Source organism: Peromyscus californicus, unplaced genomic scaffold (genome assembly GCF_007827085.1).
Source record: "Peromyscus californicus insignis strain IS unplaced genomic scaffold, ASM782708v3 Scaffold_3__1_contigs__length_106647218, whole genome shotgun sequence".
Lineage (NCBI taxonomy): Eukaryota > Metazoa > Chordata > Mammalia > Rodentia > Cricetidae > Peromyscus > Peromyscus californicus.
Window position 1 is genome coordinate 56,623,631 of NW_026294551.1, and position 16,021 is coordinate 56,639,651.

The 16,021-nt window shown below is 45.5% G+C and overlaps 1 protein-coding gene and 1 long non-coding RNA gene across 3 annotated transcripts in view; one reads left to right on the forward strand and one right to left on the reverse strand.

Annotated features, from left to right (window-relative positions):
- Nucleotides 1–16,021, forward strand: part of Shisa6 (shisa family member 6) — a 314,399-nt gene that overhangs the window by 263,234 nt on the left and 35,144 nt on the right. The window lies entirely within an intron of this gene.
- Nucleotides 1–16,021, reverse strand: part of LOC128121857 (uncharacterized) — a 223,959-nt gene that overhangs the window by 132,678 nt on the left and 75,260 nt on the right. The window contains exon 2 of the long non-coding RNA XR_008222276.1: nt 3,737–3,915. This is a non-coding gene — a long non-coding RNA (uncharacterized LOC128121857). The remainder of the gene's footprint in view (nt 1–3,736; nt 3,916–16,021) is intronic.

Sequence of the window (16,021 nt, forward strand, 5' to 3'; positions counted from 1 at the left end):
TGCCTCTCTTTTTGAGCCCCTGAGATGAAACCCTCCCACAGTACATGAGTGATGACATTCTCCTACTTCTCCAACTTTATTACTAGAAAACAGCATTTGGAGAAAATGACTGTGGCGCAAATCTGCCGTCTGCTCTCTCACCGCCCCAACTTCAACATTATGATCTTAATGTGTCTCTTACCACCAGCTTCAAAGTACATCTCTCCTTGAAAACAATAAGAGTCTTTCATTTCTGATCTTCAGCACCCCTCCAATTTCATAATGCCCTTGTCCTCTGGGTATTTCCTCTTAAAACAGCTGTTCAGATTGCACTTGGTCTGTGAGTTGCAAGCACTGATACACAAGCCACCCTCCCACCCCTACCCCTATATAGAAGACACAACACCCAAGGGAAAGAGATAGCCAAATAGGCCAACCCTACCCACTAGCCTGTCACCTACTTTTCTACCACGAGAATAACCACTTTGGGATATATCGGGGACTGTCTCTAATTTAAGCCTTATATTAAAGCTGATTTATTCTTATCCATCCCAAGGCTTTAAGAGCAGCAAGAAAGCCCTGCCTAGAAGCTGAGGTCTGATTCTGATCCCTACTTTGAAATATACTTGCTGGGTGACTCCCCCAGTCCATATCTACCGCTATAACAAACCATGGTGTGGGTGATTTATAAAACAGACAAGCCAAAACCACAGACAGCACATTCTCATTGCTGGATAGTGAAAATCCAAGCACCAAGCACAGCCCCCAGCACCTGGTGAGGGCTGCATCCTGTGGAGTAGAAGGCAGCTGGAGAGAAACAATAGAACACCTTCTACTAAGCCCTTCATTATGATTCCTGAACCATGCTTGGTGGAAAAGCTTCAGGTCCTGTCACCTCCCAAAGGCCCTGGCCCTTAGCACCCTCACACTGGCAACATGTTCATTACAGAGGAGACTTGCTCAAATCTGCAGCAGTACTTTTCACTGGATACCCTAAGTTCCCTGAGGTTCACTTTCCACGTGTTTTAAGAAAGAGACCTAGACCAAAAGATGTCTAGGGTCTGGGAATTGATGACCAAATCCACAGGCCCTCCCGGGACTGAACCAGCAGTTGGGACTTCTTTATGTTTCTACTGCCTCCCTCTCCTCATGGTGGGGTTCGCATACAAAACATCAGAGAACCAAACCTTCTCTGGGTATATGTATATGCGGTCTTCCTCTTTTTTTTCATCCCTTGAGTATCTCTTAAGTTACCTGCTGTATGCCAGGGTTAGGGTATAGGATACATGATGAATGGGATAAATACGGCCCCTTCATTTTTGCTTTGAGGGGAGACAGCCAATGTCCAGACACAGGTGAATAAGGAAGATATGTACAATTTTCTAGGGCGTTGTACCATTGGGTACAAAGGAGCCCATAATACACCAGACACAACATTTGACCATCTAGTGGGACCAGCACACCTGGGAAGGAAACCGTGTACTCAGGTCTCCATGACAGGGAGACTCAGCCTTCCAGGGAGAGAGAACATACATCATAGATGGACCTGGGTGGGGCAAACTGGCTGGTCTGTGGGGAGCTGTGTGTGAGAGAGGGAAGAGAGAGACAGATTCAAAGATGACAACAGAGGCTGGAACAGAGTGAATGCTGTGAGGCATGGCAAAGAAAATAGGTTTGGAGCAAAGTGGCACAAGGCTTGCAAATCCAGTGGGTGAGGCAGAGGGATTGCAGATTTGAGAACAGTCTGAGCTATTTTGTGAAACCCCATCTCACAAACCCAAACAAAACAGAACAAAAAGCCCAAGAAGATAGCCATTGTTTTCTGAGTACAAAAAGCTATATGAGTCTGACCTTCTCCCCAATAGATCATGGTACAGCTGACACTTGTCTGGAAAATGGGACATAGAGTGTGAAGGAAAGGGAAGAATCAAGATGGGTGAGTAAGTTTTTAGCCCAGGACAGCTAGAGGCTGATGTCCTCATATCTAACTCTGAGCATCTCCAATACATGCCACACACCCCTCCCCCACTTCATGTTCATCCCACTGCCTTTCCCCCTCATTTAACACCTGGAAGATGAAGGGCAGATAGACAGACAGACAGCAAGGACTAGCAGGCACATCCAACTTGACAGCCCATGGCTGCATACTTCCAGACCAGTTATGAGTATGGTACAACTCATTTGTAGATGACAATGTCATATCAAAATGTTAGGAGGTTGGACCTCACCTCCACTCCTGACCTCTGGGAGACTTCCTTGACTGCCTTTCAGCAAGCTGTCCTCTAGTCAAACGTCTGGCTTCACATCTCCCAGGCTGCTGCCTTTCTAAGGGATCGTAGTACATGTCTACACAGTACTCATTTGTCCAAGGATTGCATTCAAAGATCCCAATCAACCTTTGTCATTTATAGAAATAATTAACACTTGGGGCAAGATTTTTTTTTCACATGAGTAGGATAATAATAACAATGTCTTAAAATCCTGCCATGTGAGGAGCACCAGATGTCTCTCAGAGGTTGGAAAGCAGAGGGACCTCAAGCCCCCACACAGCCCACATGCCCACACAGTCCACATGCCCACACAACCTGAGTCTCTTAGGAAATCCAGGTCAAAGGAGAGCTTGAATACCTAGTTCATTAGCTGAAGTTTTACACAGAGCCAGGTGTAGGCAGCAGCCGTGGCTCTGCCTCTGGTAGGAGGCAATAATCAGGACTTCTCCTCCACGTCACTGCCAATCTTGACCAAGGAAATTTGCTCACAGCACACAGCTTCATGCTCTCATTCTTCGCACTTACAGTGGGTTTCCCCACCCAGGTATCTCTTTCCAACCTCCTTGGAGGCTTTTGCAACTGTGAGGGACCAAGTTTCTAGGAATTTGGGAGAAATGCTTTAGGTGCCTCACTTCTGGGGTAGTGTTAAGTCAGAGCAAGCATGTCCTGCTAACCCAGGAGAGCTGGTGGCAGCACCCACACCTGCTTTTGTAACTCATAGCAACCTCTTTCACTGGATGCTCAGCTTCCTGACTTCTCTCAGCTGCCTCCCTAAGAGGGATCTTAATGAAAGAGAAGAACAGGAGGGAGGCCAGGCCTGGCCCAGAGGAGCACAGGGAGTGGGCGGTGTCCCATTGAGGAAGAAGAGAAAAGTTAATGAGACCACGGCAAAGGTGAAGAGAGATACTTGGCTTCCTGATAGTCTGTGGTACTACAGGCTCTTGCCCAGGGTAGAGGGATGTTTGTGGGCTCACTGATCACTTATGCCATGGAGAAGAGCAGCTTGAAGGTGGGATTTGTAAATGAGTAACAGGAAGAACACATCTGAGGTGGATGACAAGAGAGGAACACGGAGACCAATGGCACACAGATGAGTGGGAAGGACACACACACCCCACTGCACTGCACCCAGGTTGACAACACAGGGACTCTAGATGGTCCCTCAGCCATCTTCTTCTGTCCCCTCCCAAAGATCTCATTGTCAGCTGTTTCTCAGTATCACAGATGGGATGCCACTGTTTCCAGGTGCCTTTTCTCATGCCCAAACCCTGCAAAGGGCCTATAGTTCCTCAAAGATACCTCAAGGCAATCATGCTCTCGTGTATACACATGAACCTGAGATGCTGAGATGCTGGGGAACCTAGAGGTGGGCAAAGAGCTGAAGGAGCCTCTGCCCTTGCTGCAGTGTGTGTGTGGGGGGGTGTAGTGTTAAGCCAGACACTGAGCTGGACAGGGATTTAAGTGGCTTCATGATATAGTAGCCTCACCCAGAGATGGGAGTGGTCATTGAGGAAAAACCTCCTGCAGCCACAACTGTCCGGGGTAGGGCACACCACAAATCCTGGAGTCCACTGAGAGGTGAGTAAAGTCCTGGTTCTGACAAGTTCCTGTGTAGACTTTCAGCCGGTGTCCTGTGGTGGGTATCTTTTCCTCTGTATTTGACCTGCTAGAAAGAACACAGACATTGATGAAATGGGGGTCTCCACCCGAGCTTCATAACTAAGATGCTGGCTTAGACTGGAATAAATAACACCAGCTTCTAAATTACATGAGAGTCTTGGGAGGTCAGTATAGACTGAACTCAGGGATGGGCTCAACACATCTCAGCCAATGGCAGGCACGGCCACTCATACCATCACTGCAGGGGTCCTGAGCAGCTGGGAACTGAAGGTCTAGATTCCAAATAGATGGTGTGTTCTGAAACTAGGAACTGCCATCCCCTGCATGTGACACCTAGGACAAGGCTTTATCCTGCACTGTACCTCATTATTCTCATTCATTAATTGAGCCCAAGGAGAGCTCACACCTGATAAGAGTTATGATTATGAAACCACATAGCATATGAACGAACAAGACTTTGACTCATATCTGGTGCTTGATAAGCATCCAGTGAGTGTTTAGTCAGTACTATTAACCCTTAGAATGACTTTAAGTTTCAAAGCTGTGTACATGAAAGCAAAGCTATCCTAATACTCATGTCTGTGCACAATCCCTTCCTGAACTGCAGTCAGCCGACCCACACCAAACCACTCCTGCTTGCAGAGCATTCATAGCTGGTGTGGGATATCAATGACATGCCTGTCTTAGTGGAAACCATAATCCGTGGACACAGTCACACATGGTGACACTGGCTATGAACAGACAGGTCATAGGCCAGGAGGAAGGAGATGGTAGGGTGTGGCGGGAAGAGCAAAAATCAAGACACTCAGATTTTAACATGACTCTTCTAATTTACGGAGTCAATGACCTCACCCTTCTGACCTTCAGTTTTTTACGAATGAGTTTGATCCCAAGGTCCTTCCCTGTGGTTTTCAACAATTAGTGATCACCAAGTATGGTTTCAATCCCTTTGCTGGTGATCTCCACACTGGCTTGATTTCTAAGAACTTTTGAAGAAATTTCTATCCAAAAATCAGTTCTTTGGGTGAGCCTCTGATTATCTCCATAATAAAGAATAACTGCACGAGCTTTAATCCATTAACAGAGGCATTTCTTTCCAACTTTGTGTCTGGAGGGATCCACCCTTGTGAAGAATCTATTAGCTGTACCCTCTTCAGGGTCAGCTAGGGCCAGTTCCTCCTTTCACTTCAGAGAGCAAATCTTATTGTTTGTCTGATATGTATCGTTTTTATAGCTCTCTGTTTAGCCAAATAAAAGCTATTTGGAAACTGTCCAAATTTAACAACTTTAATTTTTTAAATCATAACTATTTTATGATTGCAGCTTTGTAAGTGGTAGAAAAATCAGAACACATGAGTCAGCCAAAAACCATAGAAAAGTGCCAATAAGGGCACCATTCGGAAATAACCATTTCTTCCGTTTTCCTACATCACTTAATGCAAATATCTTATATAATTAAGAATCACATTCTAGTCAGTTTCCCTGTTGCCTTCTATACCTGCATTGCATAAATGTGTTAGTTACCCACTCATCTGCAAGTGAAGGCCAAGTGATGGACCATCGCTTGGAGTTTTGTATTTTATTCAGCTCATCAGTTGTGACTGGACACAGGTTGCTTCTAAATTCCAACAATGACTGACCTCCTTCTTTCCTTCCTTCCTTCCAATCCTTCAGTTACTCAAACTGTCAGGTGAAATGGTCTGTGTATTTTCAAGATTTGGGGATGCGTATTCCTGTGTTTAATTCCATCAAATTTGAAAAGAGTGTGTGAGCACACAGTTTGTTTCTCGGCAGCATGTACCATTGCCACACACTGGACGCCTGTCCCAAATCTCTACACAAGCTTTCCAGTCTAAGAAGAAGATGCAGGCATCTTGCTGTTTGGAGCATTTCTTTTGTGCACTGAGATGCATCTCCAATTCATATGTTTATTGACCAAGACTGTGCCATCCATTAACAAATATTTATTAATTGCCTATCATATGCCAAACACTCCTCTGGTATGTCTTCCTTTCTGAGTTTGCACTAACTAGACCAGGATGTGGCATTTATGTGAACACTGAGGCTTAAGCCTGGCTGTCATCAGCCAGTGCCTCATCTCTAGCTCACAGATGCTGACATAAATTCTCTCCCTCACTCCGTGGAGACTGTCACACCTGGGGACTCCTCACTGATCTATCTGAGCCTTTTCTTCTCCTGCCTCTTCACTGAGCCTGAGAGAGGAAACTCTGGTGAGTGAATAACCCGGTTCTCAGGGGAAGGAAGTTTGGAGACCACCCCCTGGGAGAAGGCCAGAGAGCCGACCACAAGGGCCCTCCAGGGTGAGATCTGAGTGGATCAGCATACCTCAAAGTCAAGTCTAGGTCTGACATGTCCAGAAACTTGACCTTGTTAGTGTCCCAGATTGGCTTTCACACAGGCTGTCTCACAGTGACTAAACTCACTGGAGGCTTCAGTGTGCGCAGCACAGAGGCAACTTTTCATTTGTGATGAGGAAAAAAAAAAAAAAAACACCTGTCAGGCAGGGCAGACACAGGCCAAGCTCTCCAGTACAATTTACCCCGCAGGCAAGTTGCAAAAGCAGCCAGACACTATCTGAAGAGAGCTCTTGAGTGGGAGAGCAGAGCCGAGCCGGGGACAGGTTAAGGATTTGAAAGTTTGCTAGCATCATGCTCTGACAGCACCATTTGTATCCTCTCCCTGAACAGTGCCTAGGTGGGTACGGACAACAGGGCTCTGAGCTTTGGAGCTGACACACCAACACCCTCACCTTTACCTAGTCAGCACTGTTTGGGCTTAGCTGAGATCACAGCCCTGTGCAGAATATATTCTGGCTTCATTTTGCTGTCCATCGTTCTTTCTTTTCAAGACGCTTTGACCCACACGAATGTAGTACTGACTTAGTTTCATGTGTCACTGTGTTCAGATTTCCTGTGTCTATTTATGCACATTGAGAACTTTCAGGTAGTCACATACTGTGGGACATAAGGCTATGGTTTCTGGTGCTGGCTGAGATCGAACAGTGGAAAGGCATGACGGTCGTCAGTCTTAATGCAGGTTAAGGTAATGTGGGTAGCCAGTTCTAATCAAGTCTCCCTTTGAGAAATTGCCCTTTGTCTACTTTGAGATGACCAGGGCAGCTGCTGCAGCAGATCTCTCCACCACCTGGCATCCCAAGCTCTTGGCATATCTGATCAAGCTTAGTTTTAGGAGACGGTTTTGTGTCACCTACGTCTCCTTCACATGCATGGCAACCCATGTTAAGCTCATATTTGTACTTTGAGCTCAACGTAGCAGAAACTTAGAAACTCCAAGGAATGAATGAAGCCAAGAGACTCTCAGCCTGTGTGGGATGAGGGCCAGCTCCTAAGCACCCCAGCCTTCCTTCCTTCCAATGACAAAGCCATGAGGCACCTGTGCTTTCCATAGGAGGCCCTTGCACAGACCACATGCCTTATTTCACTCAGCAGAATATTACCTATAGATACAGGATTTTCATTCCTGCCAAACCTAACATCATATGGGGGAGGTAGGGCCCACACACCCTAACTGCTTTGAGTGCTGTAGAGGCCAAGAGGGTCTTACTGCTGCACAGGGAGCTGAGATATTTGCACACAGAGCCCTATGAGCCTCCTTCAGAGACTACACTAGGTAATGGTGTTACCTCAGGCCGTGTGAGATCTCGCCACAGGACACCAAATTCTCTAAATCCTTCTCCACTGCATCACCAGGGACAGATATGATGCTACCAGAAGAACGCTTAACAGACGTCCCAAATGATCACTAAGACTCCATTTAACCCTTGAATTCCAAGCTAGAAGAATTTCCTATGTTAAACTAGGCTTCTTAGAAGGTGAGCCTGAGAGGGGACACTCTGGCAAGTGAGTGACCCAGTTCTCAGAGGAAGAGAAGCAGAGAAAAAAAAAGACAGGATGGGAGTGGAAAGCTAAGTAGGCATGGTCTTGGCTGGGGGCTTGCTTCTGCAGGAGCCTACTGAGAACCCTGGAGCACAAGTGACAGGTGCCATTTATGCTTCATGCCACACAGACATTGCCTTCTCCCCACCCTCAACGCTTTCCCAGTCAGATGCCTCAGATTTTAGCCAGGACACTTTCCTGAGAACTGGAAAAGAGGGGCTTTGTGGTGTAGATCAGCGGGGGAGTCCTTGTTTAGCTTGCACAAGACGAGCATACTATGAGCTCTGGGCTAGGTTTGGAGGGATACAGGAGGTAATTGTGAGTTTAGTGAGGATGGAGAGAGATAGAGGGAGGCCAAGGGATACATAGAAAGAGAGCCTGACAAAGAGGATGTGAGCAGGAGGCAAGGGGACCCGAGCACTGGGCAAAGGGCTTGAGGAGAAAGGACACAAGGAAGCCGCCAGTAGTACCTCCCACATTTTCCTCAGTAAAGAGGTCCTGAGAGGGAAGCCCCTTCCCCAGCAACTTCCTCCTGCTGCAGAAGTTTCTGCTCTAGCTGGAGTGTGAAACCCGCCTTCCTCAGGGCCCTGTTTAATCTTTAGGAGCTTCTGTTTTAACTTCATCCAAAGCCAAGTTTCAACTGAATGAGGGCAGTAGAGTGCCATGGATTCTCCCCAGACACAGACTGGAGGAAGAATTTAATTTTTTGTAAGTGTTATGGTATCATCTTAGTCATTAGTATGAAATTGCTCATGAACCCCCATCGCTTCTTCAGGGTTGCACACTGATCACAGGAGTCTTTGTCTAAACCGAAGGCTGGTGTTTCCTTAAACACTGAGCTGCCTCAGCAGTGAAGCCTCTGCTCTCCTGGAAGGAGCTGACAGAAGCCCAGGATCATGGGATGTCTGTCCTGCTGAAGCATTGGTGGCAGGTGCCAAAATGATTCCTTATAACAATACATCAGAGTCGAATTCCAGAGTGCAGACCTTCAGTCGAAAGCACTAGATTTCAATTCCAGTTCTGCTGATCACCCATCAAGGGGCCCTTGACAACTTACCTCCTTTACCCACCCTCCTTCAGCCTTGCTGAGATCATTGTCAGGGACAGAACAGAGATTAGATTTCAAATGAACATAGCAGCCCCTGATTGCAACAAGGCATGAAATCAGCAATGGTGCTCAGTCTGGCAGGATGGTGACTCCCTGGACCTTCAAAGAGAGACTAATGAGTTAGGATAGGGGTGGAGAAGACTCCTGTCCCCAGCCACGGATGGTCTCGGCAATAATGTCTGACAGGATCTTGCCATAATGTTCCTCCAAACCTTCAGACATGCTGGTTAACTTCATGTGTTGACACTTGTTACAGCCAGGGCTACCCCGCTTCAGTACCCTCTGGAAGAGGAATCATGTCAGAGTTGGTGATGAGACTTCAAGTCTTTGAGATTGGAAAAGCATATGCCAGGGTAAGGGTCCAGAAGCCACAAAGAGGACTGGTTGGGAGCTAGGGGAGACAATTCTGGGTTTCATGAGGCTGTGGATCATAAAATTGCTCATGTCCAAGGGACTGTGTAAACAGAAGGCTGCCCCTCATGCCACAGCCAGGTACCATAGCTTCTGTCTGCACTTTCCACTCTGTAACACTAGCCTAGACCCCATCCTGGCCACCTTCCCTCCAGACAATCCACTACCTCAGTGGCATAGGCATGGGGCTGTGTGGATGCCCAGGATTCTATGGAGAAGTTGCGGAGTTCCAGATCCGCCTCAGACATTCCTTTTGGCCACGTCTTCCCTGAGCTTCACCTTCTCCAAGCTGGTCTTTGAAGCCTTCTGCTGTAGTACGTGGCGTTTAGCTCTACCCCGGGCTTGCCTTTCCTGCAGGCCACTGCTCAGCCACTGCCCTGCCAGTTCTAACGAGGCCCACCCTTTGCCCATCACTACACCTGTACATCCTGGAAGGCCTTGTCCACATTTTTCTGTTTGCTTATTTTCTGTATTTATGTATTCATCTATTTAATAGAGGATCTCCCGTTGCCGCCCAGGCTAACCTCAGTCTGTCATCTGGGCTAGCCTGGAACTCCTGATCCTCCCCAGTGCTGGGACTGCAGGCATTCACCATCATGCTTGGTGCAGCAGATAACAACCAAAGCATTTCTTCCAGGCCTAAAGGGGCCCTTAACCATTGAATTCTGGTTAATCCTCCTGTCCTGTGTGTGTATCATGAAGGACAGGGCTGGAGGTCCATGCTTAGGTCATGCCTTTGGGAGGTGTGGTATGAGCACAGACTTGAGGTCAAGACTTCCTAGTCTCAGGTGCCATGTATGGTTCATTAACTATGTGTGTCAGTATGTGCCTGGGTTTCCTTTTAAACCTGACTTTCTTCTTTGCAGAATGGACGAGTTGACTGATGTGAGGACTGTTAGGCACGATGACTAGAAGCATGCTGGGCACATGGTGACATTAGCTGTTACCGTTACAGATAGTGACACTGGTGAGAAATAGATGGGCTCTTAATTGAGTGGATTGAAAAAGAAAAAAAAATCTAAGGAAGAGTCTTGGACATTTTACACGTGGGGCAGGAAACACACACACACACACACACACACACACACACACACACACACACACACCCTGTAATTTGCACTGGCTCATTTCACTTGACATTTATGACTACAAATCTCAAACTGGGGCTTTGACACTCTCAGGAATCCTGCCACTTTTCTCCAACCAGTTGACTTTCCGACTCTGAAACAACCAGTCTTAACCACCCAGCACATCAGGCTCACCTGGGGCGCTTTGCTCTCTGTTTGTTTTACATTGGCAAATGATAGTTGTGGGTGTTTGTGTAGTACAAAGTGATGCTGAGAGGTTTTTTTTTAATATGATGTGAAATGATTAAATCAAGCTAATTAACATATCCATCACCCCAAATCCTTGATTGTTTTTTGTGATGAGACTACTTGAGATTTCCTCCCTTGGTGATTTTGGAATGCACAGTGCTCGGTTGTCAGCTATATTCACTGTGCTATATAATCAATTTAAAACAGAAGCAACATTATTGTTCCTATCTAAGAATTCACATGCTTTGACTATTAACTCCCCTTCCAGGTCTGGGTTACCCCCATTCTATCCCCTACACTGTGTGTTCACTGTTTTCAGATGTCGGATGCAGTGAACACAGTGGGTCATCTTTCTGTCATTCTCAACCTGTATAACACGTGGCTGTCAAATTGAGAAGTTTTAAAATGACAATGCTCTGGACTCACCCAACACCAATTAAATCACCGTCAAAATTAGGTGGAGGCAGAAGCTGTCACAATACTATGGAAGTTCTGCTTTGAGGTATAAGGAGCAGCCCAATCAGAAACCACCCTGTAACAGAGCATCCCATCCCTTCTTTCCATACCTCCTCTGCTCTTCCTCCTTCAGCCCTTAGTTGATGAACTCACATCACACTTCAGAGAAAATTGAAGTGATTTGAAGGGCTCTTTCTTTTCCCCACTGCCAAAGCCAGCAAAGGACCCCTGACTACAGCCATGTCATCCTTGTCTCTTCTACAGAGCAGGAGTTTGTCCTCTGCCCAAGTGCTGCCTCCCCCATGCCATTGTCTCTTCCCCCAGTTGCCCCTCTCTCTGCTCAGTGGTTCTCTTTTTCCCTTGCAGTCATGGCTAACAGCAGGCAAACGGGTTTTGCTTTCTCTCAGCTTGGGGAACAACAACAAGGCCAAGACTGTGTACCCGCTCCCACTCTCCCCATGAGGAGCTGCTGGCCTGTCTGTGCACTCAGAACCACTGCAGCACTTTGCACAGCAGCCAGGGCATGGAAGCAGATGATGTCCATGAATGCATCAATAGAAAAAGCAAGTGTGATACAGTCTTGCAAAGGGATATAGGACTGGACACATCAAAATCTGTGGGTGCTCAAGCCTCTTTCATAAAATGGCTCTGTGTTTTCATAGCACCTATGTGATCCTCTCCTAGTCATTCAACACCTCTAGGTTACAAATGATGCCCACAACATACACACTATGTCAGTAGCATCATGTTGTTCAGAGAACATTAACAAGAATGTGTACGTTCAGTATAGATGCAAAGATTTTTCCAAATATCATGGACTGTGGTTGGTTGAATTGTTGGTTATAGGAACTACAGCTACATAAGGGCATTTATAATATTTAGTCTTCAAGATAAATGAGAATGTGGCACACACATTCACAGAAATGAATCTTTAGGGCTTTTATTAAGACAGACCAATCACAAAACAAATATGTGATTCTATTTATATGATCCATGATAAAAAAAAATAACAGTAAAAACTATAGGAGAGAAGAATCAGAGGCTCAGGAACAGGGAGGCTGTGTGGAGTGAGCCTCTACCAGGACAGACTTCCAGAGTGAGACCACTCTGGAACTGGATGGTGGGGGTGTCTGGGCAGCATCAGAAATCATATGCCGCTATGGAAATGTCCACTCAGAAACAGTGATGATGCCCATTTTATATCCTGTATTTTACCACAATTAGAAATTAAAAATAATAGTAACCATTGTAAATGCTAGCTTCTCTATCTGAACCTCACCTTCGTTTCTCAGCCCACAACCTATCTGGCTTCTGCTTTCCACGAAACTTCCAGCCAAGGTCACCTTGACACACCTGCTTAAAACCCAGCAAACCACTTGTTTCCCTTCCTCCCATAAACCCCTTACTGAAGCCTGTTGCTGACTGACTCTTCCAGTATCCTCTGGTTTCCATAACTCCCCACACTCCTATTGCTAACTCTTTCTGCCCCATTTCCTCTGGTCCAACCAAGGCTTAGATATTGGTTCTTTGAGCATCTGGCTCCTTTCAATTCTCTCAGACCTCTCTCTGCTTCTCTCACCCTGCTTCTCAATGTCCTCACCCAGAGCAACTCATCAGCTCTCACAGTTTTAATGCAATTCACACATTTATGACTCATAAAGCTGCCGATTCAGCCCTGGTCATTTTCTCTGAAACTCTTCTGCCTGCCTGACCTCACCGTTCAGGTGTTTCAAAAGCATCTCACACTTAATGTGTTCCGAATGCAACCCTTGACTTTACATTCCAGCCCCAAACCATACACCCAGCATTCTCCCTTATCTCAGCAAAAGTAAAACTGTTAAACCGTTCAGATATCTTGCCTTCTTTCTCTCATTTCCTCATATTCACAGTTTCATGTCCTCACTTTTCATATATACATTATGCATTCAGGTTGCCTTCCACGGTGCCTTGAATCTACCTCCCTATGGTCTTTCTACCTTACTGGTCTGTTAACATCTCAGCTGTTGCCATGGCCTCCTTACTGGCCCAGCATCCTAAGTGTTTCATCTCTTCCTTGCCATCAGTCACAATGCTCTCTGCCTACATGCTCAGGGCTACTACTGAGCTCAACTCAGCTTCAGCTTTACTCTACCCCCAGACGTTGCACACTCAGGACACACACAAACACTCCCACCTCTTTCCCCATCAACGTATGTCCATTTTGCTCAACTGTGTCATCATTCTCAAGACATCTTCATAATGCTGCTTCTCCAAAAATTCTTCCATGATCACTGTAGTAGACACTATGTTCTGTTGTCCATTTCTGGTGTCTGGTTGTCATTGACTTAGCCTTTCCCACTAAAACAATTCTTCACTTGTTTGCTAGCTTATTATTAACTCTGTTTTCTTATAAACTCTGAATGCAGTACAGAGTCACATCTGCTTGGCTCAGTAATGTATTTCTAGAAAACTTCCAAGAGTGTCTTCTTGGGACATGGTACCCTCAATGAATCCTCGTTTGACAGATTGAGGTAATGTTGCCAGGAAACATGGCCTTAAAGTTTGTGCTGATAGTGAGGTTTTAAAAATTTGGCCATGTTCTAGCAACTTACAATCCTGAATCTTCCACATGTTATTAACCAATAAAAAATAATTCAAGAAAATAATATCAAGATTCATTAACCCATAAATAATATTTGTCTCCTGCAAGGTTTTGAGCCTAATATTTAAATGTTTGTTTTGTAGTTAAAGCAAGAGGTTTTTGTGAGAATGAGTAAGGAGTTGGCATCATTTAAAATAATCCCTATTATCAATTTATCCGCATCTTGAGCATCTTTGGGACTTGGGATTTTCAATCAACTTGACTTCAAAAATACTTCTAGGATAACCTCCATTTGTTGGTTAAATGTTTATAGAGACTCTTTCTTGCGTTGCTACCAATCTTACTTAGGGTTTCTATTGCTGCAATGAGACACCATGACCAAAGGCAAGTTGTGAGGAAAAGGTTTATTTGGATTTTACTCCACATCATAGTCCATCATCAAAGGAAGTCAGGGTAGGAACTCAAGCAGGGCTGGAACCTGGAGCCAGGAGCTGATGCAGAGGCTATGGAGGGGTGCTGCTTACTGGCTTGCTCCTCATGGCCTGTTCAGCCTGCTTTCTTATAGAATCCAGGACCACCAGTCCAGAGATGGCCCCACCAACAATGGGCTGGGCCCTCCCACCTCAATCACTAATTAAGAAAATGCCCTACAGGCTTGCTGCCTACAGCCCCATCTTATGGAAGCATTTCTTAATTGAGGTTCCCTCCTCTCAGATAACTTTTGTCAAGTTGACATAAAACTACCCAGCATGCTGCCTTTCAATTAGCAGCTATGAAGTGACAAACTGGGCCTCAGCTCTGCTTTCTTAGTTTATCTTAGTGAGGCTGCAAGTATATGGAAGTTTTGCATTGGGAGTTTGAAAAGAAAACTCAAACTTCTAACTGGGAACTCTCTCATTATGACATATATTTCAGATTACATTCATATTATGTGTCCTTTTTTCCTGCTCCAAAAGTGCATATTTCCACCAGGATTTATTTACACTGGATTGTGTGCCTTAATACTTTGTGTGAAGGCTTCCAGAAACTCCTCCACCCTGTTGAGTTTCCAGCTACGCCTTGAAATCACAGGCAGCCACAGAGTTGCTGTCTTCAGAGCTTTTCGCCCAAAGCAACTTGTGTGATTTGCTTGAACATAATTTTTTAAAGATTAAAAAAAATATCATCACTCAAACCCAATTTCCTGGCAGGCGTCTCATCTGCAGACTTAGCTGAACACTTGGTAAGCCCTAAAAAGATCCATCGCTGTGTTTTCTAGGAACCACCAGAGAAGCCTGTTAGTGATCGAATGAGGAGCATGTGACAGGCATAGTCTTGGGCTGAGCAAGGAAGTTTCTCAAGTCTCCTACTCAAAAGAAACAAAAGAGAGAAAAGCCCACTCTTCCTACTGGAGTCTCTGCTGCTGCTCAAGGCTGCAGCTTCCTTTGTTTGTATTCTGGGCAATTTTCTTCTCCCTGGTGTCTGTGGGTGGAGTAGACTCTGCAGAGGAACTCTAAGAAAACACTGGAAAGCATGGTTGAATGAAAAGTGCTGAAGTAACCCTACAGAAGCAGGCAGGTGCCTCTCTCAAGAGCCAGAGAGACAAGAACGCTTGATAGAAGAGAACTGTATATTGGCCCAAACATTGTGAGAGAGGTCAAGCTTGTAGCTTGTGTTATCAGAGTAATTCAGCATTAAATTCAGGTGAGTCTGGCTAATTATGGTAGCCTGTTTGTTGTGTGTGCCTGTGTGGGTGCGTATGTGCCTAGTTGGAAATAGCTTCTTTTGTACTCATTTCCAACATGCTTGGGTTTACCTCCTTTAAATTCAGTTCTTTACTGAGTGGACAGGCAAGGAGCTATAATCTTAAAGGTATTGAACGAAGTATGTGTGCCTTCCAGGTTGAGTCCTAAAATGAGGTTACACTAATGCCATCTGAAGGAAAATACATCCCAAAACTGCTGAGAAAGGGACTGGGTTTGCCTCATCAGTGATGAAACAGCAAAGTTGAACATTCCAAAAAAGCATGATGGAGCCAAGTTGGGCAGAAAATAGGTATGGTGGAAACACAAGGCAAGTCTTCTCTCCTGTAGATCGACATGGTCCAGAATTCTTCCAGTGTTCCAGAGGAGGCAGATTAAACTCATGAATAACAAATGACCTGATACATTTTAAGATGTAAGATATTTCTCTGGATAGTTGACCCAGACATGATTTTCACTTCTTATTTCATGACTTTCCCTTTTAATTTTGCCATTTTCTATAATTTCTGAATGCCTTGCAACATCAATTACATCTATAATCTGTGACTTTAAAGTTAATATTATAAAGGGCTGGGGTGTGGCTCAGTGATAGAGCACTTGCCCTGCATGTACAAAGCCCTG